The following is a 27,556-nucleotide window of genomic DNA, read 5'->3' as shown; positions in this document are numbered from 1 at the left end:
TTTTCTTACTGCGGTAGCTCCTGACCACTTCTGGTCTTTATGTGCTGCAGAAGCATTGTGTGCCCAGCAGAAGTGTGGGTCGCCTGGCACAACCCCAGCTCTGCACAGAGAATGGATGTACAATTAGTAATATTTATCAGGCCTCACTTGCAGAGTAAGGAGTATTGACTTTCTTAAAACTGGTTTTGAAGGGGGTCCCATGGCTCAACTCTAACAAGGATACTCAACTGCTTTTCCTAATGCGAACAATAAGCTGTTAAAGAGGGAATCGATTCTGATTCTGTTCTTAATCATTGTTGAAAGGGAGTCCTCTGGCATCCACGTCTTTGAAATAGAGTAAGAGAACACCAGGAAGTGCGTGTTTGTAATGCTCTACTTTGATGAAATACTTTGGTTGAAGGTTCTTATTGTTTTGATGTAAATATAAAGAGTTACTATTACTACTATGAGCTGAGCCAATATGGAAAGATTCCTGGGAAAATCAGTGAAAGATGAACACATAGATTACTGAGAGGAAGCAAACACTCAAGAGGAATCAGCTATGATGAGGGTAAGGAGCATTAAGTGCTCAAGTTGGACAAAAAGGACACAAATGAAATATACGCAAAATTAATCCTTCAGAATTTCTTGAAGTGCCCATAAAATGTTTGCATCGTATGTGGCTTTTAAACCAGTACTTGGGGCGTCTGGGTGGCTCAGTCGGTTGAGCGTCCGACTTCAGCTCATGTCATGATCTCATGGTTCGTGAGTTCGAGCCCCACTTCGGGCTCTGTGCTGAGAGCTCGGAGCCTGGAGCCTGCTTCCGATTCTGTGTCTGCCTCTCTTTCTGTCCCTCCCCCACTCATATTCTGTCTGTCTCTCTCAAAAATAAATAAACATTAAAAAAATAAAATAAAATAAACCCGTATGGTAATGCAGTAACACACAGTGTATGTATTACTAGTGTTTAAAAACACATAAAATGTAACTTTACGATACTATAAATTGCACTATCTAAACTGTTATTTTCTTTGTTTAAAAAAAAATGCCAAGCAATGCTCAATAAATTTACAGCAGTATGATATTGGTTGTTAGCTTGAGTTAAATGTTTTTATTATGTTAATGAAGAAATATTTCTCTGCTTCTTTATTTAAAGTTTGTATTAGGGATAAATGTTGAATATTATCTTCTTCTTTTTTTCTTTTTATTTTTTTGCCTCTAACTGATGACGTTTTGGGTTGGGGGGGGTTTGGAGCTCATGGCCAAGAAAGAATTCTTGAAAGACGTCTTTGGTGCAAAAAGGTGATTTTATTATAAAGCAGGGAGACAGAATCCATGGACAGAAAGAGCTGCACTGGGGTTGTGAAGAATGACTGGTTATATAGTGTGGAGTTGGGGAAGCAAAGGCAAATCAGAGGCCTCCAGAAGGACTTTGATATGCTAAAGACGACTCCTAAGATACCTTGTCAAGCTAAGGTTGTTTTCCCTCCTGTGAGGCATTAACCGTAGGACAGTGGGGGGTTCCTGGAGACATGTTACACTCTGCATTTGCCTCAAGTATTTGTCAATGGGCTGCAGGTTATAAGGAAATTTAATTTTACCTGCCGGTTCCTTTTTGCCTTTGTTCCCCACATCACTATGGAGGGGGGATGTTGGGGCTCCAGGAAATGGAGTCTATGGGTTTCTGGAGATTAGGCTATTGATAATGTTGCCTTTTTCTTGTAATTTACTGATATTTGTAAGCTGATGGAGACTGCAGGACTCGTGCAAGACTGTGATCTCTATCAGTTAAACATTTGTTTTCCCCTCTCCTTTGTTCCTGGGCAGTCTGGAGTGCCTGAGGAATATCACATATCCCACGTGGGGCCGAGGGGGGAGGGAGTCCTACCTTGTGCTTTGTCATCAGCCTTGTCCCCTCATCCTAAGGAGACCACTGTATGGATTTTCTTTTTTTGCTTTATTGATATGATTTATGTCAAGAGATTGCCTAACATTAAGTTAGCCTTGCTTTCTTTAGTTAAGCCTTCCTTGACTATGGCCAACCATTCTTTTGAATAATTGCTAAATTTTATTTGCTTATATTCACAAGAGTTTTCTTTCGAGTGCTGTCATGTTCAGAATTGGAAATCAGAGCATGTTAGCTGCATATAACAAATCGGGAAGCTTTCCATCTTTTTGCCATGTTCTGGAACAGGTTATACCACGGGGAAATCATTTGTTCTTCAAAATTTTGGAAGAACACATTTGAGTATAAGCAACATGTCGTAAATGTTGACATGTGTAGTGTTTTCATTATCATTGTAATCTAAATAGTCTGGAATGGTGGTATTAATCTCTGACCAACTTCCGAATTATTTAGAACACCGCATTTTGATGTCCAGGAGTTTGAGAATACTTTTGGTTTGTGGGATTTTGTTGTTGTTGCTAAAGATAATTTTACTGTGTTGTTGTCACAGATTAGAGTCTGTACAATTTCTGTTCCTCTCTTTTTATTTTGGTTTTTGTTATAACTCAATACAAGACTTTTTGTGCATGCTTGAAAAAGAAGGTATTTTTATGCTTAAGTAGTATTGCTACCATATCTATTTAATCCGTCTTATTAGGGATATTATTCAAATCCCTTATATTTTGTATATTGATCCATCATAGAGGATTTAGGTCTGAAGTTACCCCCCCCCCCCTTCATTTCTGTTAGTTCTATTTGTATTTGTAGCAGTTTATGCTTTATATGTTTGGGCACAATATTATGAGGCAGAGAATAAGTTTGTGATAGTTATATTTAAATTATGGATTATATATTTTGCCAATGTAAAATGACTTTTTCCTATATACTCTTCCGATTTGGGTTTCTTTCCATTTTATATTAAAATTTCCGTGGTTTGTATTTGCTCGATATGTCTTTGTCATTTTAAATTTTTTGACTTTTTGTATCTCTTTTGTATTTGTCTCTTATAAGCAGCATATAATTGGCCTTTATTTTGTGACATAGTTTTATATTTTTTGTCATTTAGTAGAAAAGTGTACCTATTTACATTTGTTGTTAATTCTCATATGTGTGGGCTTACGATTGCCGTCTTGGTTTACACTCTATATTAATGGTTTTGAGTGTTTTTCATTCTTTATGACGTTTTATATACATTATTTTTGTTTTTTTACTTATTTTTCATACCATGTTGGTTTATAGGAGTTATTTTTGCCTTTTATTTGTTCTATAATGACAAAGAAGTTATATACTTAAAATAGTTTATTCTATTATTGGTTGCCTTTAAGTTTTTAAAAATAATCATATTTATAACTACTTTTCCTAAAATCAAAGAAAACTTGGAAGAGTTGATTTCCAGACACATACGAGATGAGGAATTTTCGTATTATATTTTTATCACCAGTACCTCTACTCTTCTTCATTCTACCTCTCAAATTTTATTTATATATTGTGGGGTTTTTAGACCCAAGTGGTTATATTATATTATGAATCATCTCTTTAAAAAATTTTTACACTTGTATTAATTATTATAATTTAATTCACGTGTCTATGACTTGGTTCCAGGCCTTAGTGGACTTTTTTATGCTACTTTATTTTCTTCTTTGAGTTAATATAGGCGAGTTGTTGCTATGTCCTTCTGAGTAAATTCTCTACCAATATATGGATGGTATACTTTTTGATCCCTTGTAGATGTGAAAATGTCTTTCTGTTGTTCTTACCAGTGTACCTGCTTAAATATAGTGCAGAATTCTGGAATCACAATATTTTACCTGAAAATTCCATAGATGTTGCTTCACTGTCTTACAAGTGTCTAGTGTTGCAAAGAGATCATCTTGATTTTCATTCCTTTGAATGTGATTTTTGTTTTCATCTGGATGCCATTTGGAGATTGTATTTGACTTTAAAGCTTTTTTTTTTTTTTTTTTTAATTGTTAGAATCTCTTTGATCTTGACCTTGTAGACATGAACTCTTTTTACCCACAGACACAGGTTTACTTCAGTTTAGGTCAGTTTTTTTTCTGTAGTTGTTTTGTTTTGTTTTAAACTCTTATTGTTCTATTCTGTTCTTTGTATCTTGTAAAACCTTGTTTTTCAGGTCTCATACTTTGTATCCTATTCATTATTTCTCATTTCTTCTGTGTTGTTAGAGAATTTCTCAAGCTCGTCTTCTACTTCACCAGTTACAACTTCTACAGTCTTGGAGTGCCTGGGTGGCTCAGTCAGTTGAGTATTCGACTTTGGCTCAGGTCATGATCTTGCAGTTTGTGAGTTCCAGCCCTGCATCGTGCTCTGTGCTGACAGCTCAGAGCCTGGAACTTGTTTCGGATTCTGTGTCTCCCTCTCTGCCCCTCCCTCACTTATGCTCTGTCTCTCTCCGTCTCAAAAATAAATATAAACATTAAAAGAAACTTTTTTAGGACTTCTGTAGCCTCTACAGCTACTCAATATTACACTGAATCTCTGAAATCTGAAATTGTAATTCCCATCACCTTTCTCTTTCCTGATCTCGAATAATTTCCTTCCGATGAACACCCACTTTAATCTCATACTTACAGTGCCCTTTTGAAATGGAGAGTGAAGATGACACAATTTCTTTAAAATATCTGTTTCTAATAATAACCGTGAGTTTCAGAAGGTGACGTTTGTTCCTCCTGTTATAAAATATGAAGGTTTCAATGGCTTCTATTTATTCTCCCTTTGGGAGGGAGGTCGAGGTTTGCCCAAGACTGGCTTCAAGAGTTAGGATTTCGTGGCTTTATGTAAGAATGAAGAGTTCAATTTCTTTCTCAATCCTTCAGTTTTAGTGGAAAGCAGACAAGACAGCCGAGCTTCCCTCTGTATCGTTGTTGCTGCTTCTTTTTTTTTCACTGCGATTTCTTGTTGCCACGCCATCAACCCTGCTCAATGTCAGTCATTGCACAGTGGCTAGAAGCCTGAGCCAGGGCTGGGTGGGAGGCATCTTAGCATGGAGCCTTTCCATGCTGAATCCCCAGTGGAGCAGTGCCTCTGATGTGTGTCCCTCTTGCGTGCCTTCTCCGTGGCTCCAGCTCTGGAGGACATCCCACAGGTGCTGGCTGGTAGAGTGGAAGTATTTCACTCAGCTATTCAATACTACACTTAATATCGCACGTTGAAGGTAATATACCTCCATCTCCCTTCACAGCGCATCAGTACCCGTCTTCGTTTCTTTGTTTCCTAGGATTTTAATACAGTCTTGCTCCTCTCTCCCTCTTATTTTCTTTTTTTTTTAATTTTTTTTATTAAGTTTATTTATTTATTTTAATGTTTATTTATTTTTAGAGAGACAGAGACAGAATGCTAGTGGGTTAGGGACAGAGAGAGAGGGACACACAGAATCGGAAGCAGGCTTCAGGCTCCAAGCTGCCAGCACAGAGCCTGATGCGGGGCCTGAGCTCACGAACCATGACATGAGATCATGCCCTGGGCCGAAGTTGGACGCTTCACCGACTGAGCCACCCAGGCGCCCCTCTCCCTCTTATTTTCTAGACATGCAACAGAATACTAGATGGCTCTTTCTTTTCAACCAGTCCCATCTTGCTGTATCTAAATGATTTCTTCAATGCTCCTGGCATATATATAATGTTTTCTTGAACTGCAAAACTGATATCTGCTCATAATCTTTATAATCGCTTCAGTAAGAATGGAGAAGGAACAACTTGATGTTTGTACCCAACATCGTGGCTCATTCATACCTATACATACCTCTAACTAGAGGGCAGAGCTCCCGCCTTAGGTTTTCTTACATTTCCCACAGAGAAACCGATGCTTTGCATATCATTTATATTTTATAAACTTTGGATGAATTGGATTGAATTTTAATGCAATCTCCTCCACTTTCCTACTTCCAAACCCAGGCTTTAAATACCAATATTTTTGCTGGCAGGGATTCTTCTAAAATAAGAATGGAGCCTCTAGTTTTCTTTTTCAGTTTCACGAATTAAAAAGGTGATATTACAGCACCAGACAAAAGAAATGTCCTCTAAAGTATTTAATAAAATAATTGCACTAATATGCCTGGATCTGTGTCATTGCAAGTGAACTCCATGCTTCATTGCTTTCGAACTGGGTGAATGACTTGGGGGTGCTGATAGACCGAAAATGAAAACGATAGCTTTTTTTTTTTTTCCTGACGGCTCCTGCCTCCGTCTGAATATTCAGCTTGTACCCAAAGACTGAGACAATAGGAAAACACTGTTTAAATCTCTCCTGAAGTGTTCAAGTAGATATAGTTCCGCTAGCTGTTGTGAACATCAAAACTAAGCCGCTGAATTAGTCGAGTGAGTCACCTGTGAAGGCTCTGAGAGTGTGAGCTGACTAAAGATGGCAAGGTGTGGGAAAGACATCATTTATAACCCACTTCTCAGCTCTATTCCCTACCCCCTCCTCATGATTGACAGCCATGTGGTCGTATAGATTAGTGGTTTGACACCCGCTTTGTGGAGAGGCAGTGACAGAGGAGGGAAGGCCATGGCTTAGGCAGCTCGGCTTCCGTAACGAAGTATTACAGACTGGATCTTCTTAAAGAACAAAAGTGTATTTTTTTTCCATTCTGGATGCTGGGAAGTTCAAGATCAAGGTAGTAACAGAGTTCAGTTCTTGGTGAAAGTTCTCTTCCGGGCTTATGACCTTGCCTTGTCAGTCCTCACATGGCCTCTCCCGTGCGTTTGCGGGTGGGGGGACAGCAAGACCGCAAGCTCTCTGGTGTCTCTTCTTATAAAGAGACCACCTTTATGACGTAGTCTAACCTTAACTACCTCCTGATAGGCCCTCTCTCTAGATACAGTCACAGTGGGGTCAACACATGCATTTTGGGGGGCACAATTCAGTTCACAGCAGGGTAGGCTGGGGGCTATGGGTGTATGTGGAGAGATTTGGACCAGCAATCAGAAAGTCCTTGTTTCCTCTGGTTGCTATGTGAATTCGGCAAGTCATTCAACATTTTGAATCTTAAGGATCTCATCTGAGGGACTTGCATGAGAAACGTATAAGCTTGACCCTCCAGGGTTTTATAGTTTATACTAACATCAGACACATTCCAGTCTGTCTAGTAGTGTCACTGGCCTGTCATCACATATGCTTCCTACCTTGACAGTCATTATTCCTTTGTCCATGGACATCACTGTGTCCGCATAGACTTTCTGCTACCAGACTATCAAATGAGATCCCTCCCCCACCCCCAGTTCTCCAGAATACCTCATATTCATCCTTTCAGTCAAAGAGTGTCCACTTTTTTTTAACTGCTTTGTTCCAGGTGCCGTTCTAGGTGCTGGGGATGGCCCAGCATGGTGCTCGGATGAACCGTGCATCCTAGTAAGCACGCACGGATAAAAGGGACAATAAACAAATATATGCGGTATGTCAGATGGTCGCAGGTGTTATGGAGAAGGATAAAGCAGGGTAAGGTGGCAGGATGTCCTGGCCAGGCAGAGGGTTGGAGTGTTGTTATTTGTTACCAAATGGTGAGGAAAGGGCTCGTGAGATGATGCAGAGAATGTGAGCGAGGCAAGCACACGTGGGGGAGAGGGTTCCGGGTGGGCACGGCGGGAATGCCTGGAGAAGAATGAGCACAGAGGGAGAGTGAAAAGAAATCAGATGGGCAAGGTGGGGCGGACTAGCTCATGTGGGGCCCTGAACCTACCGGACTTTGTGAAGTTTTCCCAAACCTCAAGTGATTGCATTGTCTCTCTGACCGGAGTTTACGCTACTCTTGGTGGAAGACCGATTTTGTTAGGAGTTCACTCTCCCACACTGAATGCAGAACTTTCTGCATTTATATCTTTTAAGTGTCAATTGAATGAGGCAACTAATGCCTAAACCACTTTTCCGTATGAGGTCAGCTTTTGATAGCATGGTGTAAAGGAAACTGGAATTTTCTGTGAGTGTTTGGGAAAAGAGGAGGCTTGGGTGGGTTCTCACCCCTCATCTTTTTTTCTTTTTTGCCTACCAGAGAGACATGCAATCTAGTTCACTGTTGCCTCTTCTAGATATGTAAAGCTCTCCTAAAATATAATTTTAACAATAGTTCTATCGAAGACAAAATCTGTCTTTTTCCCGTTAACAATGGTTTGTATGATTTGATTTACTTTGTATTAATTGTATAAGAAAATCATTTGTTGACAAATAAATCAGAAATGGCAAAGTTGTTTTGGTTTGGGAACGGAATGTGTACTAACATGTATACTAAAATGTAATTACTTACTGATGCTTTAAAAATTGACAAAAACTGTTTTCTTGACCAAGGGTTAAAAAAACAACTGTTTTATTTTTTGTTTCTACATGATGAGACAGGAGATGTTAGGTTGTTGTGTCTCACTTACGGTCTTAGATAACATTGTGTGTTATTCTTATCCAATAAATGGTCAATTTAAATATACTCGTTACTATATTTCTTCTTTTTACTTTTTTTTTGAAAAAAAAATTTTCAATCAGCTGCAAATTGTAATTTAAACAAGCCACAGATCTGGTGAGGATCAATTTGAGATTAGATTGTAGAATCGTTATCATTTTTATTCTTCTCATAACTTGAATTTTGACATTATATATATATATTTTTTGCTTTCTTTAATAAGTGGTCCATTATGTATACAAAAACTCTAAGACTACGATTTAAAGTAATTCAAACAGGGGTCCCTGGGTGGCTCAGTCAGTTAAGCATCTGACTTCAGCTCAGGTCATGATCTCACAGTTCCTAAGTTCGAGCCCCGCACCTGGCTTTGTGCTTTGGATCCTGTGTCTCCCTCTCTCTCTGCCCCTCCCCAACTCACACTCTGTCTCTTTCTCAAAAATAAAATAACATGTTAAAAAAAAAAAAGTAATTCAAACCATCTTGGCTAGTAAGATTCAGTTGAGTGATAATATGGGTGAGATATGAGTTTGTTCACTTTGAAATCCGCTGGCCACAGCACACTTGTTCCCTTGATATGAAATGAGAAGTTAGCAAAGTGTTCCCTTTAAAGGGGAAAAATATTTAAAATCATTGATTTATTTTTTGCTTAGTTTTGAGAAATTTTCCTACTCTATTAACTGATAAAACTGGAAAGGAACAGGTGGCACTGTTGTGAATGACATGACCTTTCCAGAACCCTTCCATCAAATCCCTAAGTGTTCTCAAACCACCAGCTGGGCAGAGCCACTAGAATGATAAAAAGCCAGTGAAGAGATTTCAGCAGGAAATACACTTTGTCGGGTTTTCCTTTCAGAAAAGTCACTCTGGATTGGACAATGAAGCCACCGAAGCGGGAAAACAATTGGAAACTATTGCAACGCCCCCCCCCCCCCCCCCCAGGGAAAGGTTAGTGACCAGAGCTTTGAAAGAATGAAGTGAAGAGATTTTTAGGAGGTGGAGTCAACAGAACATGGTGATTGAGTTGGAGGAGAGCAGGAAGAGAGATGGAGAACGGTGGTGGATGGTAGAATGTACAGTGGACGGTGTCTTGGTAAGGAAACCAGAGAGGAGAAGGGGACGTGTTGAGTGTCTAGGTGCCTGTGGGATTTATACGTGGACTGGTTCAATGGCATAGGCAGTTAGAAATTTAAGTGAGGACTTTAGGGGATACAGTCATCCTTGCTGAAAACATAATATTTGGGGACTTGGGAATCATACTGTTTTAAAAACATGACTTGGAACTACATGGAGTATTTTGGGTTATCAAAATGACTAGAAAGATTGCTACTGGCATTTAAAATCAAGGGTAGGGAAAGAAGTTTGCTAGACTATTCTATAAACCCAAAGATGAGGAACTGACTATTTCCCATAGAATGGGAGAAAATACTTAAAAATCATATCTATACTAAAAATACAAATAACACAATTGAAATGGGGCAAAGGACCTGAATAGTCACGTCTTCAAAGAAGATAAGCAAACAATCAACACGCACATGAAAAGAGGCTCACCGTCATCAGCCCTCAAGTAGCAAATCAAAATCAAAATAGGAAACTTCACCCCAGTAGGGCACCTAGAATCAAAAAGTCAGATCACAATAAATGTTGGTGAAGATATGGGGAAATCAGAGCTCTTGTCTATTGCTGGTAGAGATGTAAAATTGTGGAGTCACTTTGGAAGACAGTCTGGGAATTCCTCAAAAAGTGAAACATAGAGTTACGATTTGACTCAGTAATTCTACTCTTAGATATATAGGCAAGAGAATTAAAAACTTAGGTTCACATAAAAGCTAATACACAGATGTTCATGGCAACGTGACCTGCAATATCTAAAAGGTGGAAACAAACCAAATGCCCATCAGTTGATGGATGGGTAGATATAATGTGGCATATCCATATAATAGGATATTATTTGGTTATGAAAAGGAATGAAGTACAATGCATGCTTCAGTGTGGATGAAACTTGAAAACATTATGCTGACGGAAAGAAGTCCGTCACAAAAGACCACATGCTATGTGATCCTATTTATATAAAATATCCAGAATAAGCAAATCTATAGAGACAGAAAGTGGATTCGTGGTTGCTTAGGGCTGAGAAGGATTGGGGCTTAGGGTGGGATTGGAATGGTAATAGCTAAAGGGTTTGGAGTTTGTTTCTGCAATGATGAAAATGTTCTAAAATTGATCATGGTGATGGGTACGTGGCTCTGTGAAAAGACTAAAGGCCACTGAATTCTAATCTTTAAATAAACGAATTATATACTATACAAATCATATGTCAATAAAGCTGCTACGAAACAAACAAAATCTCTCGAAGTGATTCAGAACCTCTAACCTATCAATTGTAACCTACCCTTGGAGGACAGAGTGTAGGGCAGAGTGGGCTGGAGGCAGGGACAAACTTACTTCATAAGCATCTCTGAGCTATACCCTTGAGAAACCAGGTCCATTTGGGCACGGATTATCCTTGATTGAACTTCACAGTGGAGATAGAAGCTACGGTCCCCCCTGCCTTGCAGAAACATGGTAGCTTTGAAAGGTTGTTGTATGGAGCAGGAGAAAAAGTGTCACCTCAGATTTGGGGAGAAAACAGAGCCAAGCAGTAGTGGTTTCCTCACACCCTGGTGACTCTACTGAATCACAAAAGGAGGATGGATTGAGATAGGAACAGCCTGGACTATTTGCTAATAATCCACGATAGGCCATAATTCACATGTCAATTGAGATCGGGGCATGCCACTTCTACATACGGACAATGTCACTCAGAGAAGTGCACAGGGAGAAGAAAAGGACACCATGGGCCAACCTGTTTGTTTAATTGAATTTAATAATGTCAACATGGTGCTAAATCAATGGACAAGTCCATCTGTTCGGTAAAAAGATAACCAGTCACAGAATTTTAAAGATGGATTATTCTTTGAGGAAGGTTGAATCCAACATATTTTCTGGACAACAAAAGGTCAGCCGACCACACCAACATTTAAAAATCTACTTCAGGGACTCCTTCCATTCTGAAGTGGTAACGGAAACATTACCCGGACACAAGCTCTATCGTCCCTGCCCTTATAAGGAAACATAGTGTCTGTCGTATGCATTATGGGCTTTGACTTCTCAACATGGGGCATCTGTATGCATTCTTCTTGGTACCTCAGAGCAAGGGTCCTGCACGTACTAGAAATTTCTTAATGCAAGGACCAGGAGAATGTGCGGTCATGGTTGTACTTTGCATAGATAATGAAGGTTGAGGGAATTGGCGAGGTCCAGAGCAGCTGGAAGAGATGTCACAGAGGTGACGTGAACTGAGCTGTGCCTTGAAGAAAGACTGCTTTCCTCAGGTGGGGAGGAGAGAGAAGGCAGCGTGCACAAAGACACAGATCTGGGATCAGCAGGGAAGTGGGTGGGGTGACACAGAGAAAGTAGCCTGACCGGAACAGAGTGCCTGCTGGGAAACAGGAAGAAACAGCTGCAGGGATATGGTGCCTTAGAAACTAGAGTGAAGACTTTTGACTTCATGCGGTAGCAACAGGAAATCATGTTCTTGAGCTGGGCGTTCATCTGGTGGAAACGGCATTCCTGAAGAAGTTGTCTGTTTGGTTAGTGTCATTCTGAGAGACAAACAACTGATCGGAGCCTTAGTCTCCAACAGCTGCCTTATAATCAGTCACCAAAATGGTCGTAATTGCATGTATTTCACTTAAACCGTATACAAAAAATTTGATTTCATTCTGCTCCTCGTGTGCTGAAGAAACAAAATCTCCAGACTTTATATAAAGTTTCAGAAGTGGATCCCCATTTTTACATATGGCAAACTGAGGCAATGGTTTCAGAATGTAATGTAACAACGTAACCTGGTATTCTTAAGAACTGATGTAAGGATCATCATTTTTAATTCAGTTTCTATCTTCTTCTTTCAATCATATTGCGATGAGCCTTGAAATGTACTTGGACTCTGGAGATACTTCTCTTTTACTTACCTTTTATTCACGGCCTAACTTTGCAAGGAAAATGCTCTCTTAATAATTGAAAGACTTCAGTATGCTGCCAGTTAACATTTTACCAACATTGCGTCTCCCCAGTGCATGCTTAGGAACAGAGCCATTTCATTGTCACAGCAGAACAATTGCCCTTTTCCAATGCAGCCTCAGAGGGGAGAGGTGTAAAAATAATTTTACAATCAATAGTTGTCAGACCTTACGTATGTAGGGTACATTCCTAGGACGAGTGTTAAGATACTTAAGCTCATTCCCAAGCCATTCTAAGGTTATCCCCAGCTATTAAAAAGAAACAAACGAGCCACAATATCAGAGCCAACTTTATGATTCCTTTAGAAAGAGTAAGAAGCTGATGGCATCCCTAAGACGTTTGAATGTAAATTTGAGCATGAATATCCATACGATGCGCACAAACCTACGAGGCAGGTTCAAATGTTTTGATACTTCCCACAAATCACACTACACCCCTTTTTGGCATTGTTTATCTTCCGATCAATGCAGATGTAGACACGTCCGTCAGAGACTTGGGAGAAAATTACATATCTAAAGTGACTGACATGGTTCCTTCTTTTTTCCCCCCCCCTTATAAAAGGCTAATATCCGTGTTGCAAGAAACTCGATCCCAAGAAAGTCATCTTCCCCTTTAAACGGCAGTAAAAGATCTGTCTTCAAGATGACAGCAATCGGGAGTTGAACTGGAGTGACGGTAGTGCTACAGAAACGAGGGGCTGAAGTACTGCTTCTCAAGCTTAGTTGCATGCTAAAATTACCTGGAGAGTTTTCAAAGATAATAGTGCCTTGATCTCACCCCAGAGATTCTGATTTGATTAGTGTTGAGTGCAGCCTGGGTGTTGAGATTTCTGAAAGCTCCCTGGTGATTCTATTGTGCACTCAAGGTTGAGCCACTGGGGTAATGGCCATGGGTTTAAGTTGAGCACTAGGTGGAGGGTGTTGGGTGAGTCATACAGACTCTAGAAGCCTCATTCTTCCTGTCTGTGAAAATTAGATAAATACCAGTATCTTACAGGGCTATTGTAAGGATCAAATAAAGTAATGGATATGAAATTTCCTTGAAAACTATAAAGGGCCATACAAATGTGCACCATTAGAGATATATTTAGACCCTCTTGCTCCAAGGAAATAACTTAACGATATGATTTGTACAAAAGGGCATGCTCCAATCACTTCTACAGGACACAAATGTCCCGCCAATTTTTAAGATCATTTTCGCCACTCCAATAGATTCTAAAACCCAGTGACCATTCTGTATGATATGTAGATTTTATACGACAGAGGGATATTTCAGTGCTGTTGCCAAAATGGATTCATGCATAATTTAGCAGTCCACCAAGTTTTGGTTTTTTTTAAAACCAAGTCCCCCAAATGGAAAACTGATGTAGGTATATTGGCCGTAGGATTTTATCTCTGCATAAATTAGATGTAACAACAAAAAAAAGGAAGTTACTGGTACAATGAAGAAGATGAAACCTATAAAGAATGTGCAGAAACCTACAAAATACAGGGAAATTGCTCAAATAAAAGTTAAGGAAACTAAGGATACAGAGATGGTCAGTGAAATTGATGGCATAAAGGGGAATTGAGATTCTTATGTGGATAATGCCCATAGAGTAATGGGAAATGAAATTTGAGGAAAATGAGTTAAAAACAAAACAAGAATTTCTGAAAAGGGGAGTGGAGACAAGGACACAAAATAGAAGGGAACTTTGGGGCCAAGAGAGAGTTTATTCATAGGTCCTGGAGCTACGAGAATATACTTGAATACTAGTAGGATTGATTCCTGGAGGTAGGAATGCTCCGAGGAGAGAGAGCTGATTGAAAGAAGGGCTAATTGCAGCAGTGAGGTCCTTCGGAAGGGGTTATGAGAAGCTAGCTGAAAGGAGTAGTGTCCGGGTAAGAAAAGAGGTGGTACATTTCAGAATGGAAAGACTGTTTCAATATTATCAATACAGTGAGAAGTAAGATCCACAACTAGGAGTGTTGGGGGAGGGATTCTTGTGGACAGTGAAGGTATATAATATTGTCCTGGAAAGCATGCTTAGAAAACAAGGTAGGGTTGCCGATCTGTGTTCCATGTCCGTTTGTTGTTGGCAGTCGTGAATTCTGCATGAGGTCAGTCGGTACTTTGGTCTACACTTGGGAATAGGTGTGGGAAGGTGAGTGTTGAGGTTAAACAGCATGGTGGTTTTACCTGGGGCGGACAATGGACGAGGTTGTCATATTAGTTTAGTTTCATGAGACATTTAATGAACACTCACCAGGGAGTTGTGGGAAAGGCAGGATGCACAGAATGCCATGGTAGGATCTCTTCCTCAAGTGTCTCTTTCTTAAATCAGTGCAAGATTTGCCTAGCCAAGAGGCAGATTTGGGATGGGGCCAACTGGAAAGATTCAGAAAGGCAGTGCACTCTCTGTGGGGCTCAAAATCATTGAAATACATCAGAAATACAGGGCCAGCTAACTCACTTTTCCACATCTTCTCCTTACACAGCTGGCATGGTGTGTTGAATGGGACCCACCAAGACATGTCCGCTGGGAACCTGCCGATGTGATCTTGTTTGGAAAAAGGATATTTACAGATGTAATTAAGGATCTCTTGACGACGACAACATGGCTAAAAGTGGACCATAAATTCACTGACTGGTGCTTTTATAAAACAAGAGTAAGGAAGGAAGAACACACGGAGGAGAAGGCCATGTGAAGACAGAGCAGAGATTGGAGTGTTGGGACCATAAGCCAAACATTGCCTGGAGCCACTGGAACTGAAAGAAGCGAGGAAGGATTCTTCCCCAGAGCCTTCAGAGGGAGCATGCCCCCGTGGGCACGTTGATTTTTGGACTTCTGGCCTCAAGAACTGTGAAAGAATAAATTTTGGTTGTTTTAAGCCACCGAGTTTGTGGTAGTTTGTTATGGCTGCCCAAGAAACTAATAGAACTGGCGAAATGTAAATAGTTCCTGTTCCCAGTAAAATAAACAGTGCCTTCAAGTAAATGGTACAAATAATAAAAATAATAAATCTTGCCAGTGCTGACCTAGGTCTATTGAGCATATTTGTGACACGCCTGTGGCAACTTAGAGGGCGTGACATTGGGCCAGACACTAATCCTTGACCAGTGGGTTGCCAGTTGCCTGAAGACCTCAACAGAGCCATCCAAAATCCTGAAATGGAATCGTGCATGGCCTGGAGCTGTTTTCCAAAAAGAAGTGACTCGTTCTCATCTAAAATTAAAAAGCACTAATATCCCATCTGAGGACTTTTCTTCCAAAAACCGAGAAAGAAAACTCAAGAGAGAAAAATTACAAAAGAGAAAAGAATGTTTTGTTTTTCTTTTTCCCCCCTCAGTGGAGGTCAATTAGTGATTTTGTGCCTATTTCTCCTGCTTTGGGTAAATGTTCCTTGTATGGGATCTGACTCTTGTCTCAGTTCTGAGTAGAAATTAGGATAACATTTGATTTTCTGCTGTTTCAGATAATTAACATCAAGACACAATAACTGAAATTGATTGCATTAGAGTAGTGTTGTGTTGTTGTTGTTGCTGTTGTTTCCACTCAAATGACAGGTCATGTGGTCAACTGGCATTTCCCTGCTGCTGACCTTAATAGCAAGGATTCTGCTTGGTGCCTGGGATTGAGCAAACTGATCATATCGTGTCATGAGAGCATGAGTCCCAGTTAATGATGACTTTCTCTCTGTGGCTGGCAATAGGTAGAGAAGAAACACGACCCAGCAAATGGTTGGGTGCTTGTGGGGGACGGGAGGGGTATCAAAATATCGGTTTTGCTGTTGCCAATCCTTGCCTGAAAGATATGGCTTGAACCTGAGAGAAAATGGGGCATTTTACTCCTGCCTCTGCATTTGATGTAATTGGTCCCCACTGCAGAACAGAGGGCTGAGTTGAATTATCTGCCCGGAGGCTGGCACAGAAGAATCACAGATCTGGCTGGAACAGTCTATACAGTGAAAACCATGTCTGCACACCCCAGGAGGACTAATCACCGAACATGAGAGAACCAGAGAAAGGGAGCTTGCATTGTTTTTCTCAACAGGGTAGCAGAGAACGCTCCCGAGACTCATGCCTGCCCCCACCCCACCTACAATCCCGCTCATTGAACTGGTGATGGGGGAGGTAAAGGTGGGGGGAAAAGTCATGTTATTTTCAAGTTTCCAGTAATGGCTGCTTCCCTGAATTGATACATTATAGGAACTGCTAATGGGAATTCTGTTTATAAATTTATCTTGTAGTTAATAAAGTTAAAATTACTCAACTGCACTTACAATCATCAATGTCAAATAAGCACCTGAATTCTCTGTGGGAATTTGTTGGATGTTTTCTGCTATAAAAGTGAACCATGTCAGAAAAACAAACCAAAACGAAACGAAAGAAAACATTTTTCTTCCCAGCACGAAAGGGAAAACAAAACGAACAAAACAAAAACCTCAAACAAAACCAATAAAATGGATTTATTATATCCTCAGTTAAGTGACTGATGCTATCTAGTTATGTGACACGCTGTAAAATGATAAGCAATTTCAAATAAGTTACAGTGTTAAATCCAGTGCCAGTAATAAATCCCTTAGTTGGAACTCAGTGAAACACACATACACTTCCATTAATCATTTCAATCAGTGTGTGGACACTGCAGCTCCTGGCCTGGCCCTGCCTGTTGTCATGTGAGTCTGGGCCACGTCAGGGTCTGCAACCCAGGGAAATAGACAGGAAAAGGTAAGTGACAACGGCGACTCAGTGTTTATTATTCCGTGATACTAGGTAGTTCCTGTATGCCACCTCCCCAGTTCCTTCTGCACTTTAGGGGATCGAAACGGTGATGAAGAGGTTCATTATCAGTGGGCATATGAGGTAACTCTTCCCCAGCTCACTTGCTGGGGAAGGAGACTTCCCCGGCATTTTTTTCTTTCTTTTGAGAGGTATTCGTGTCTAGATATATTATTAAGACGTGTCGATATCAAAGGACCAGGTTTCTATAAACTTCGAGGTAGTAATGTACTGAATTTCATAAGCTCACACCCTTGACACTTGAAAACATTAAACCTCCGTACACGTTAAGACGAGACCACACACAGCAGATCTGCAAGAACAAACGGAAATCAGAGGTGGGAGGGAATCGCTTTGGTTGTGTTGCCAGGAAACTGACGGCTCTACGTCGTGTTCTTTAGATTCCTATTAGCTCCTTAGGTAGCACACTTTACCTACTTTCCTAGTTCCTTCAAGAGAGCACAGACGGACCTGTTCTCCACTACCCTCACTAAAAAGGTGACATCCCTTGCTATGAGGACCCTCGCTTACTGCTTATGGACACCAGCCTTAAGTGCCTGACATTCACTAATGTATTTAAGCCCCACCATAAACCATAAAGATAGTTCCAGTTTTTATGTCCTCTTGTGGATGATAAAATGGTTGCCACTCAGATAGCCTGACTCAACCCACACTCTTTTCTTTCTTTTTTTTTTTTTTCTTTAATTTAAATTTTAGGTAGTTTAACATACAGTGCAGTACTGGTTTCAGGAGTAGAATTCGGTGATTCATCGCAGCCATACAACACCCACTGCTCATCACTCTTAATCGATGTGCCACTCTTCCACTCTCTCTTACCTTTTCAATGGCCATTTTGTTCGTGAGGATTCCTGAACTGTGTCTTCCCTGAGTCTTCCTCCTATAAAGGTTTCTGATGATTCGCAAAGAGATTAAATGACTTGCTAAAATGTGTACAGTGAGCAAGTGGTGGAACTGAACCTAAATCCAGGCCTTCTGATTCTAAATCCTATTATCTCTAATGACATCACACTACTGGATATAGCTGAAGTTTTCAATTTAGGAAGAACTGGCTCTGAAACAAAATAGCTGGCACTATTTCGCTTCTTTCAGAAATAAATTCCAGATGGATTCAAGAATTAAATCTTGCAAATGAAACCATAAAAGTCCTGGAAGAAAATTTTGGCGAATATTTATGTAATCTTGGGGTGGCAAAGGCCATTCTAAAAATGGCCTTAAAGGAGGAAAGATGGATACAGTAGATTTCACACACAAAAAAAAAGTCCGCATGTGAAAACACTACAAATCAAAAAGAAAAGGCAAACAACTCCGTTTGGGGAAAGCAGTTCTCTCTTTTACTGATAATTATTTTATTCATTCCAAGCATATTGACACTGGGGTCAAATGGAGATTAGCAACAGATAATGCCCCTGCCTTCAGGAAGTTTATAATTGAGAGAAGGGGTCGGATACGGATTGATGAAGGTGCAATCTCAGAAAACAAAAGGAACGTGGTGCTGTGATGGCAGGTGGCAGATGAGCCTAATGAAAAGATGTCCGCACGATGACAGGAAAGACTTCCCGCAGAGGAATGTTTGAGTAGAGATCGGAAGAGGAGTCTACATCGAAGGGGAGGCGGCAAGGGGGAACGTTCCAGATAGAACAGCATACCCTTATGGGGAAGAGAGCATGGCCCATTTGAAGACAAAGAGAAGGCCGATATGACCCAAAGCCAGAGAGTAAGGACGCATATGGGAGGAAGTGGAGAGCTAGATGCCAATCACCAATAAAAGGACCAGAGAAGATGAGCAGGTTTGCACAGGATGGAAGACCAAAAAGTCAAATTTGGACATGTTTGAGATATTCTAGAATGGTCCAAATAAGTGGTTGGATATAAGGATCCAATGTATGGAGGATAGGACTGATCAAAAGATATAAATTGAAAGTCATTTAATAGATGATAGATAGATAGATAGATAGATAGATAGATAGATAGATATAGATATAGATATAGATATAGATATATAACAATGGCTTCATTAAGCCATGGTCACGAATGCAAACATGCAGGGAGGGAGGACAGAGTAGAAAGAGAAGGGTCCTAGGGCTGAATCTTGAGGAATACCAATATTTAATGATCAAGGAGGGGATGAGCCTACAAATGTAACTGAGAAGATTGAGCCAGTAGGAAAGTCCAGGAGAGTGTGATGTCATGAAAGCAAGGAAAGCCAGAGTTTCAAAAAGGATAGCCAAAACCAGTGCCAAATGCTGTTTAAAGATCAAATACAATGAAACAAAATAAGCTGGAAAGTACCCACTGCATTTAGGAGCCTACAAGTCACCAAGAACTTTAATAAATGTTTTCCTGGTAGATAACAGGAACAGAAACCATACTGGAGTTGGTTGAAGGGTGAGTGTGTAGGGAGGGAGGAAATTGCAGTAGCTAATAAAGAATATGTTTAACAAATTTGTGAACAGAGGTGAATGAGTGATAGCAGAGAGAGATGTGGGATTTAGGAAAGGATTTTTTTGTGATTTATTAATTTACTTTAGATAAGAGAGACTTATGAATATAGCTGTATGAATCCGAGTTTACAAATTTAGTGTGTGCAGCATGGACAACTTTTCTGAATTTTTCTAAAACTGGACATAAGATATAATGTCTTATGTCACCAGATTGGTAGAAATTTAAACTCCATTAATTTATAATGTTATTCTTTCCTCAGTATAGTATCCAAGTTCAGAGTAAGTCCACCCAGGTGTCAGCTGTGCTCCCATGATCTTTCACCAGGAATGCCCCATCTGCCTGTGACACACTCCACAGACTCTACTCCTCTGGATCTGGCTGTTTCCTGAGATCTCCCAAGAGCACAGGACTCCTTGCTCTGGAACCCAAGGAACTCTCCCTCTTATGCTCTCCCTTCACTGTCTTCCCTTATGTAGAAGCATCTTTTTCCTAGTCTGAGTGGTGGGGGCAAGAGGGGAAACCTTACTCCCTCCCCTGGTTCTCTAATACTCCTTTTGGTTCCGCTGTGATCTGGTGGAACCCAAATGAAGAAGACTTAGTGGCATTCTGTTTTCTATCCTGCTTATGCCTTCACTGCAACTAAAATTTATCCAGGTGATAGTTTTGTTCTCTGCCTTCCAACTAGTCTTACCAAATAGAGAACAAATAGTATAATGTATACTATCTTGTACATTGTTATATCTCCAATGCTTATAATAGTGTCTGGGAACAATAAGCTTTCAATGACTGTCTGCTTATGCACAAGAAGAAGAAGAAGAAGAAGAAGAAGAAGAAGAAGAAAGAAGAAAGAAGGAGGAGGAGGAGGAGATGAAGAAGTGGAAGAAGAAAAAGGAGGAGGAGGGGGGAGGGGAAGAGGAGGGCAAGAGGAGAGGAAGGAGAAGAAAGGTGGAAGGAGGGAAGGAAAGATGAAAAGATATGAGGAAGGAAGGAAAAAAGGAAGACAAAGATGGGGGGGAGGGAAAGAGACAAAATGGGTTGATGGGTAATAACAGTGTATACTTCACTTCGCATTCCTCAGTGTCAAATGTAAGCTGGGAGCTAGCCTCTTACTAGAATCTCCACTCTGTGATCCTTGATTGACGGATGCATTACCTAGAGACGTAAGCTTTACATTTTCCCCACCTACTGCCCCAGGAGACCCAGAAGATCCTTTCCATATAGTCTCTGGCTGGGCTTTTCCCTCTTCCTATGGTGACCCTCACATGAATTGGCCTTCCTTTCAATCCAGCTTCTTATTTCTTGCAGAATTCTGTTAATAGTTCTGGTGCTTCACTTGAATGCGACACTTCTGTAGTTTCTAATGGCAATGTAAATTTTTACCTGTGCTGCATTCTTAGGGCATCCCCGTTGGGAATCTAGAGGAAGGAGTAAGTAAATACGTAATTTTCATCTTGAATCAGAGTCCGTGTATGTTTTAGCAAACATTCATTCGGCAGCAGCCCTGGAAAGAGAAGCTACGGACTGTCCAGTATAGTCAGTGGACCCTTTGAGAAGGTTGAGGTCCTTTTGCTGTAACTGCAAGTAATTTCATTAAAGCCAGAGCCAACTTGGCCAAAAGAAAGACTGCAGTGTTTCCACTCATGGATGTCTAGGCCTTTTTTCCTTCTCTGCCAGAAAGTGCCCTGAGGCCAAAGGGAAGGGAAAAAGAGACCACTTGTCAGCAGGGAGAGGGTTTCCCTTGCTCTAACCATGCCCAGGACAACTTGGCCATCAGGAGTGCCTGGGCAGAGAAACGTGTTCTTGCACGTGAAGGACGTGTGGCTGGGGGGCCTCTTTAGGTCATCGCTGCTGTCGCTGTCCCACTCCTCTAAGAGAAAAAGGTTTTACAGAATTGGGTGGAGGAGTGCTTGGAATCTTTTCTCATTCTTTTCCTGCCTCAATCTCGCTTAACATCAGGCACTCTCTCTAACCTTTTATGGAAGTAAAACACAGCCGAAACAGTGGTCCTCAGGAGGGCGGCTCCCCGACACCGTGCCCCCAGGAGACACTGGCAACGTCTGGAGACATTTTTGATTATCATGACTGTGGGGGGAATGTTGCTCCTGGCATCGGTGGACAGAGGCCAAGGATGCTGCTAAACATTCTACAAAGCACAGGACAGCATCCCACAAGAAATTATCGGTCCAAATGTCAACAGCGCTGAGGTTGAGAAATCTGGATGTCGATGTAAGTATTCCTTCAAACAATCTCTCAGTGCAAAACCAAAACAAAACAGAAAGGCATGGTGTTGAGTTGGCTTTTGGGTTTTCTTCGGGGCAATGTAGAGAAGGAGAGCTGCGATCTTATTTTTCATCTATTTTACATACAATTCACAATTCTCATATATTTCACAAATGAAGGGGGGATTTATAGCCATGAGGTGTGGAGTCCAGCTTTCACCATGACATGTGGTCAGACTCTCTTTTCCATAATCTCCACTTCAAAACCAAATTCAAACCTTCCTTGAACATCCTTGGTGAAAAGACATATCCACAGGAATGTATTGTTTGGGTACTTCCTTTTTTTAACCTTACAACCTTAAATATTTTCCTACCACTTTTTGACTTTATAGCTGATTTTCATGGGCGGCTTATACCTGTTCTTTCTTTTTTTTTTAAATTTTAAAAATTTATTTTTGATAGAGAAAGACAGACCACAAGTGGAGGAGGGGCAGAGAGAGAAGGAGACACAGAATCCGAAGCAGGCTCCAGGCTCCGAGCTGTCAGCACAGTGCCGGAAGTGGGGCTCAAACTCACAAACTGCGAGATCATGACCTGAGCCGAAGACGGACGCTCAACCGACTGAACCATCCAGGTGCCCCAACCTGTTTCTTCTTCTAAAGCTTTTGTGAAGCTTTGTCCAAAAATAAAAATATATTGATTTAACGTAAGAGTGTTTTTTACTATCATCTCTAAATTATGCAATGTGTGCACTTTTAATTTTCATAGTGGACTGATTTTACTTGTTTCTGAGAATAAGTTTATATTGCTTGACTTAATTTCACAAAAATGCTTATAAAAATTTCCTGTTCTTTTGTGAAGTCCACTTTGAAACATGAGCAAGTCCGTGCTTTATACACAGTCACAGCGTCTTCATTAAGAGCACCCAGATGGCTGGGAAGTTACGCAAATTGGGATTTCAAAAAGAACAGTGAATAAGTGTTTAACTTCTTTAGAACTGATACCTCAAAGGCAATTTTTAGGACATCTGATCTTTTGTATGCTAAATGTGGCTTATCACTAGGAATTGCATTTGGTTGTAACTGACAGGAATGAATACTGGCTTGAACAGGACAGAATTTTATTTTTTCACTCTTAAAATAGGTCTGGAGACAGGCAGTCTGGGACTGATACAGTATGGTTGGCTCCATACTGTCATCTCCGACTGAAGCTCCTCATTCTGAGTTCCTTTATCCTCAAAGCATGGCTTCTATCCTCAATGCCCCCCAGAGTTCAAGTTGAGGGCTGGAATCCCAACCATCACCTGCACATTCCAGGCCACAGCTGAGAAGGGCGGACAAAAGGGTAACCTTACCTTTCAAGAAGTCTTCCCAGAAATCTCATGTAATACCTCTTTTGTCATCTCATTGGCCAGAGTTTCTTCTCTATGAGGGAGATTGGGAAATGTAGTCTTTTGAGCTGGGTACTTAACCATCACAAATAAGATTAGAACTCTGCTACTAATGAGAAAGGCTTTTATAAGTTAATTTTTTTTTAACTCTTGTTTGGGAGTTCACTTATTTTCATTGATTTCCTCTGACACTCCTTTCCCACCCCTCACCCCTCCCATGGTTTTGGATTTCCATAGAATCCTGAGGATTCCATAGGTTTGAAAATTATTAGCTAAGATCATTTCTAAGGTACATGCAAATTTTAAAATTCTGATTCTTTAATTTTGTTTATTTCTAAGATAGCTGATGTCTAAAGGATCACATTTCTCTATTGATGTGCTTTTGAAAATTGTGGTTGCCAAATATAAGTGTAAAGGATCAATCTTTTAATTAATTTTCCTCTAGCCGAGCATTCCATATTCATGAAACATTAGCTCCTCTTTCCCTCTAGTCTCTACCAAGTTCTGAAAATGGATAAAGATGAATTAGATTTTGCCCCAATACACTGTTGAAGAAATCTTTTTCTTTCTTTCTGTCTTTCTTTCTTTCTTTCTTTCTTTCTTTCTTTCTTTTCTGTTTCCTCTTAGCATGTGTAAACAAATTGGTGGAGAGAGAGTGGCTGGAGTGGCTGGAGAAAGAGTTATTTGCCCTGAAATTAGCTAGGTTGCATTTGATCGAATCCTGTGTTTTCTGGATTATTTGTAAGGTACATTTTGTTCCCCCTATAGCTCCAAAAGAATTTTGATTCTGAATCAGAATTAGTAAATTCTGATCACTAACATACGAAGGTACAGGAAGGACATGAGTATTGAGAACACACTCCCTTATACACCAATATTGTTTCTGCCACTTAATAGTTGTAAGGTCATAAACAAATGAATTATCCTTAAGGTTTCTTCATTGATAAAATTAACAATAATACCTATCTTGTTGATTTTTAGAGTTAAATGAAATAATGCATTCTTGGTGCTTTATAAATGTTAGTTTCCTTTTAGAGAGTAAAAGTTACTTACATGACTAAGTAAGACTTAGGCTCCTTCTTTGGATGTGAAGAACCAGGGCGGGATGGGTGTATAGAAGAAATCAGAACTATTGAGATGGCTTGGTCTGGGAATTCACGTCAAGGAATCAAGGAGGCAACCACTGTAGGACACAGGTTCACATATTTAGTTTCACTCTCACATATAGCACTAGTCTTATGCACGCACACGCACCCATACTAAGTAAATGTGAAACATGAAGCATCACAGACACGTGACAGAAGAAGGGAATCTATATTTTCTAGAATAATACTCTGGTCATGATTCTAACATTTCTTGGCTTCAAAAAGTGGCATTTGTCTGAACTAGGTTTATCCTTGGCTCTTTCATGAACACAGCCGTCCTGGCCAAAGGCTAAATTATGAATCTTCAAGTCTGACTTTGGCAAGCACCTTCCTTTCAGCACCTTCCTGACTGCCAGAATGGGGTGGGGGGAAAGGATGAGGAGGTATTGACCAAAAAAATAGAAAAGCCTGCACTTGGACATCACTACCAGCTTCAAGGATGTGAGGGGAGGCTTCTGAACACATCAACCTGGGATACAGAGTTCCTATTTTGAGGAGCACTGCCTTCCGAGAAAGCTTCTAAACATGTTCACTTTCCTCATGAGATGATAGCTGATCAAAATACCTCCTCCAGACCCAGCGTAGAGGGAGATCTATTACTACTCTTGTAAAAATAATAAACTTCTGTTATGAACACATCTGTTGAGAGAATCACAACGTATACTTTCTGCAGCAGCTTTTTATTATTTATTTATATTATTTATTATCTCTCTTCATGTATCCCCTTCCTTCACTTACCGACCTTTCTATTTGCAACCCATTTCATAAGTCCTGTCTGCATAACACCTGCAATCTCCATCTCCAACTTTGCCGACTATGAGCATTTAATCCCCTGAAAAGCTCAGCTGGCCCCAGGGTCTGCACCAGTCTGAGAGACCCGAAGTGGTTTTGCCCCCTTGTTCCTACTATTCGATGCCTGGGTTGATTTACTTACGTGTTTGGGTGCCTGCCTTGGCTTCCTGATTGGCAGTCCAGCTCCTCTTCGGTCTTTAGTAAGTTCAGTGAATTAAACTTCAGCAAGTTGTGCTAGAGCCTTGTCACTGCTGACCAAGACTAGATGTCTTTCACCAGGGACTATCACATCCTTACCCCACACCAGGCTTTCTGGCTGAAGTTTACCCCAAATACTTCCTCTCACTGGAGGCTTGTGAATTTCTATTGTCTGAACTGTCACTTGGACCACGTTGTCTTCCCTATTACTGTTGCTCGAATCTGAAACAGGTCTGCTGAGCCTCTTTGGATGGTTGGTCATGCCCTTTGGGGACCAATTTCACAGAGGAGTTAGACTTTCTAACATCAGCCAAACCTGTCTGTGTGGCCAAGGCCAGCATATCCTGGTCATACCCCATGACCTTGAAGAACAATGCTCATTATAGAATGGTTGCATTTGAACAGTACAATTGTGTGATGAAAGATTCGCATGGACATTAGACTCCAAAAGAATACCAGATGAAGCTTATTTTGAATGCTCCTTTCATAGCTATGTTAAATTTTAATATATTTTTAGGTTGGCTTCTGGGCTCTGTTTTTTATTCTCTTGGGTTTTTAGTCTATTGGTGTATCTTTACCATGCTATTATAATTATTACAACCTTAAAAACATGTTTTAGTGAATTGCAGAAAACCTTTCTACTATTACTTTATGCCAAAAACTTTTTGGTTATGTTGATTTACTTGAGCTTAATTATTTTGGAACATGCTTTCCTTTTTTGGTCATTTTCGTATTTTGGCATTTTCTTCTGAATGCTAAGAAAATTTCTCAAACTTTTATCATGTATTCGATCTGATGCAATGTTGATTCTGTTATTCTCTATACCTAAAGTTGTTTTAAAAGTCATAAATCAGGAGATCCAAGATGGAATGAAGAATGTGACTAAATCAAATTGTAATATACATACATACATACATACATACACACATATACACACACACAGATTGTACCACAAATACATAAAATAACCTCAGTGCAGGTGGGAGCAAAGTCAGTAAACTAAGTACCTCCTATGTTCCTGTGGAAATAATCAGAGTCTATAAGACTAAAAGGAACTGTACATAATTACCGTATTCTAACCGATATACTTGTTCCCCTTTGGGTATGAGTTAACACTTCTAATACCACGTATTATATGCGTATACTGGTATCGAACAATTATGTTAATGGATGGCATATGGTGGATGCCAAATTTGCCCTGATGGATATTATAGATACACAGAAAAAGGATGCTAGAATGATCTATGTGGTAATGGACTAGATTAGGGGCATCAGTATAAACTCATGTTTGGCTTAAAACAGACACATAAAGCCACATGTGGAAATATTTATAGATATGTGTATATATTTGGATCAGTATACACATGTATATAATTGCTCTGTCAGCTAAGAAGGCCTAGAAGAAATGATGCCTCAATGGCAATAAACATTCCTAGGGCCCAGATCTTGGTTTCTAATACATTTCTCATAAAAGAAACCAGGGCTTGCAGAAGAAATACTTAGCTCTTGGACTGGAGAAGGAAACATATGAGATGACTCTGGAACAACTTGTAGTGTCAGAAAGTAAGGAAATGATAGAGGCTGCAATGATGGAAGTATGCAAAAGGGACACAGGAGTCAACTTAAAGAGGTTCCGATGGCCAAAGCCAGAATATTTGAGCAACAAAATAAAAAATAAGTAAAGTAGTATTGGATTATAACCCAAGTATAAAGGAACTCTCTATGACACCACAATGATTTAAATAGATGATTGAATAAATAAATAAATAAATAAATATGGAAGACCAAACAAATTACTCATGCAGAAAAATTCCAAATAATTTACGTAGAAACTCTGCCTTCAAGGAGATGGAACAGAAATCCCCATTTCTTGAGTATGGACTGCACATTGTGACTTCCTTCCAAAGAGTGTAGTATGGATGGGGGGAAAAAGAACTTCCCAGTGGAAAAGTCTGTACGGACAACTTCAGCCAGGTGAACAAAGTCAGTATCAGCAGTCATAAATCATGTTGGTTTGTTTTCATCATGTGATAGTTTGAAAGTGGCACTTTATCCTTGTGATCTTCCTCTCCCAAACAAATAACCCTAGTCTAACCAGTAGGGAAAAAAATCAGCTAAATTCCAATTGAGGTACATTCTATAAAATGCCTGACCAGTAGCTCTCAAAACTGTCAAAGTCATCAAAAAGAAGAAAGTCTT

This window comes from Neofelis nebulosa, chromosome 3 (assembly GCF_028018385.1).
Source record: "Neofelis nebulosa isolate mNeoNeb1 chromosome 3, mNeoNeb1.pri, whole genome shotgun sequence".
In the NCBI taxonomy this organism is placed as follows: domain Eukaryota; kingdom Metazoa; phylum Chordata; class Mammalia; order Carnivora; family Felidae; genus Neofelis; species Neofelis nebulosa.
The sequence above is the reverse complement of the archived record's forward strand: the minus strand, read 5'-3'. Positions refer to the sequence as shown.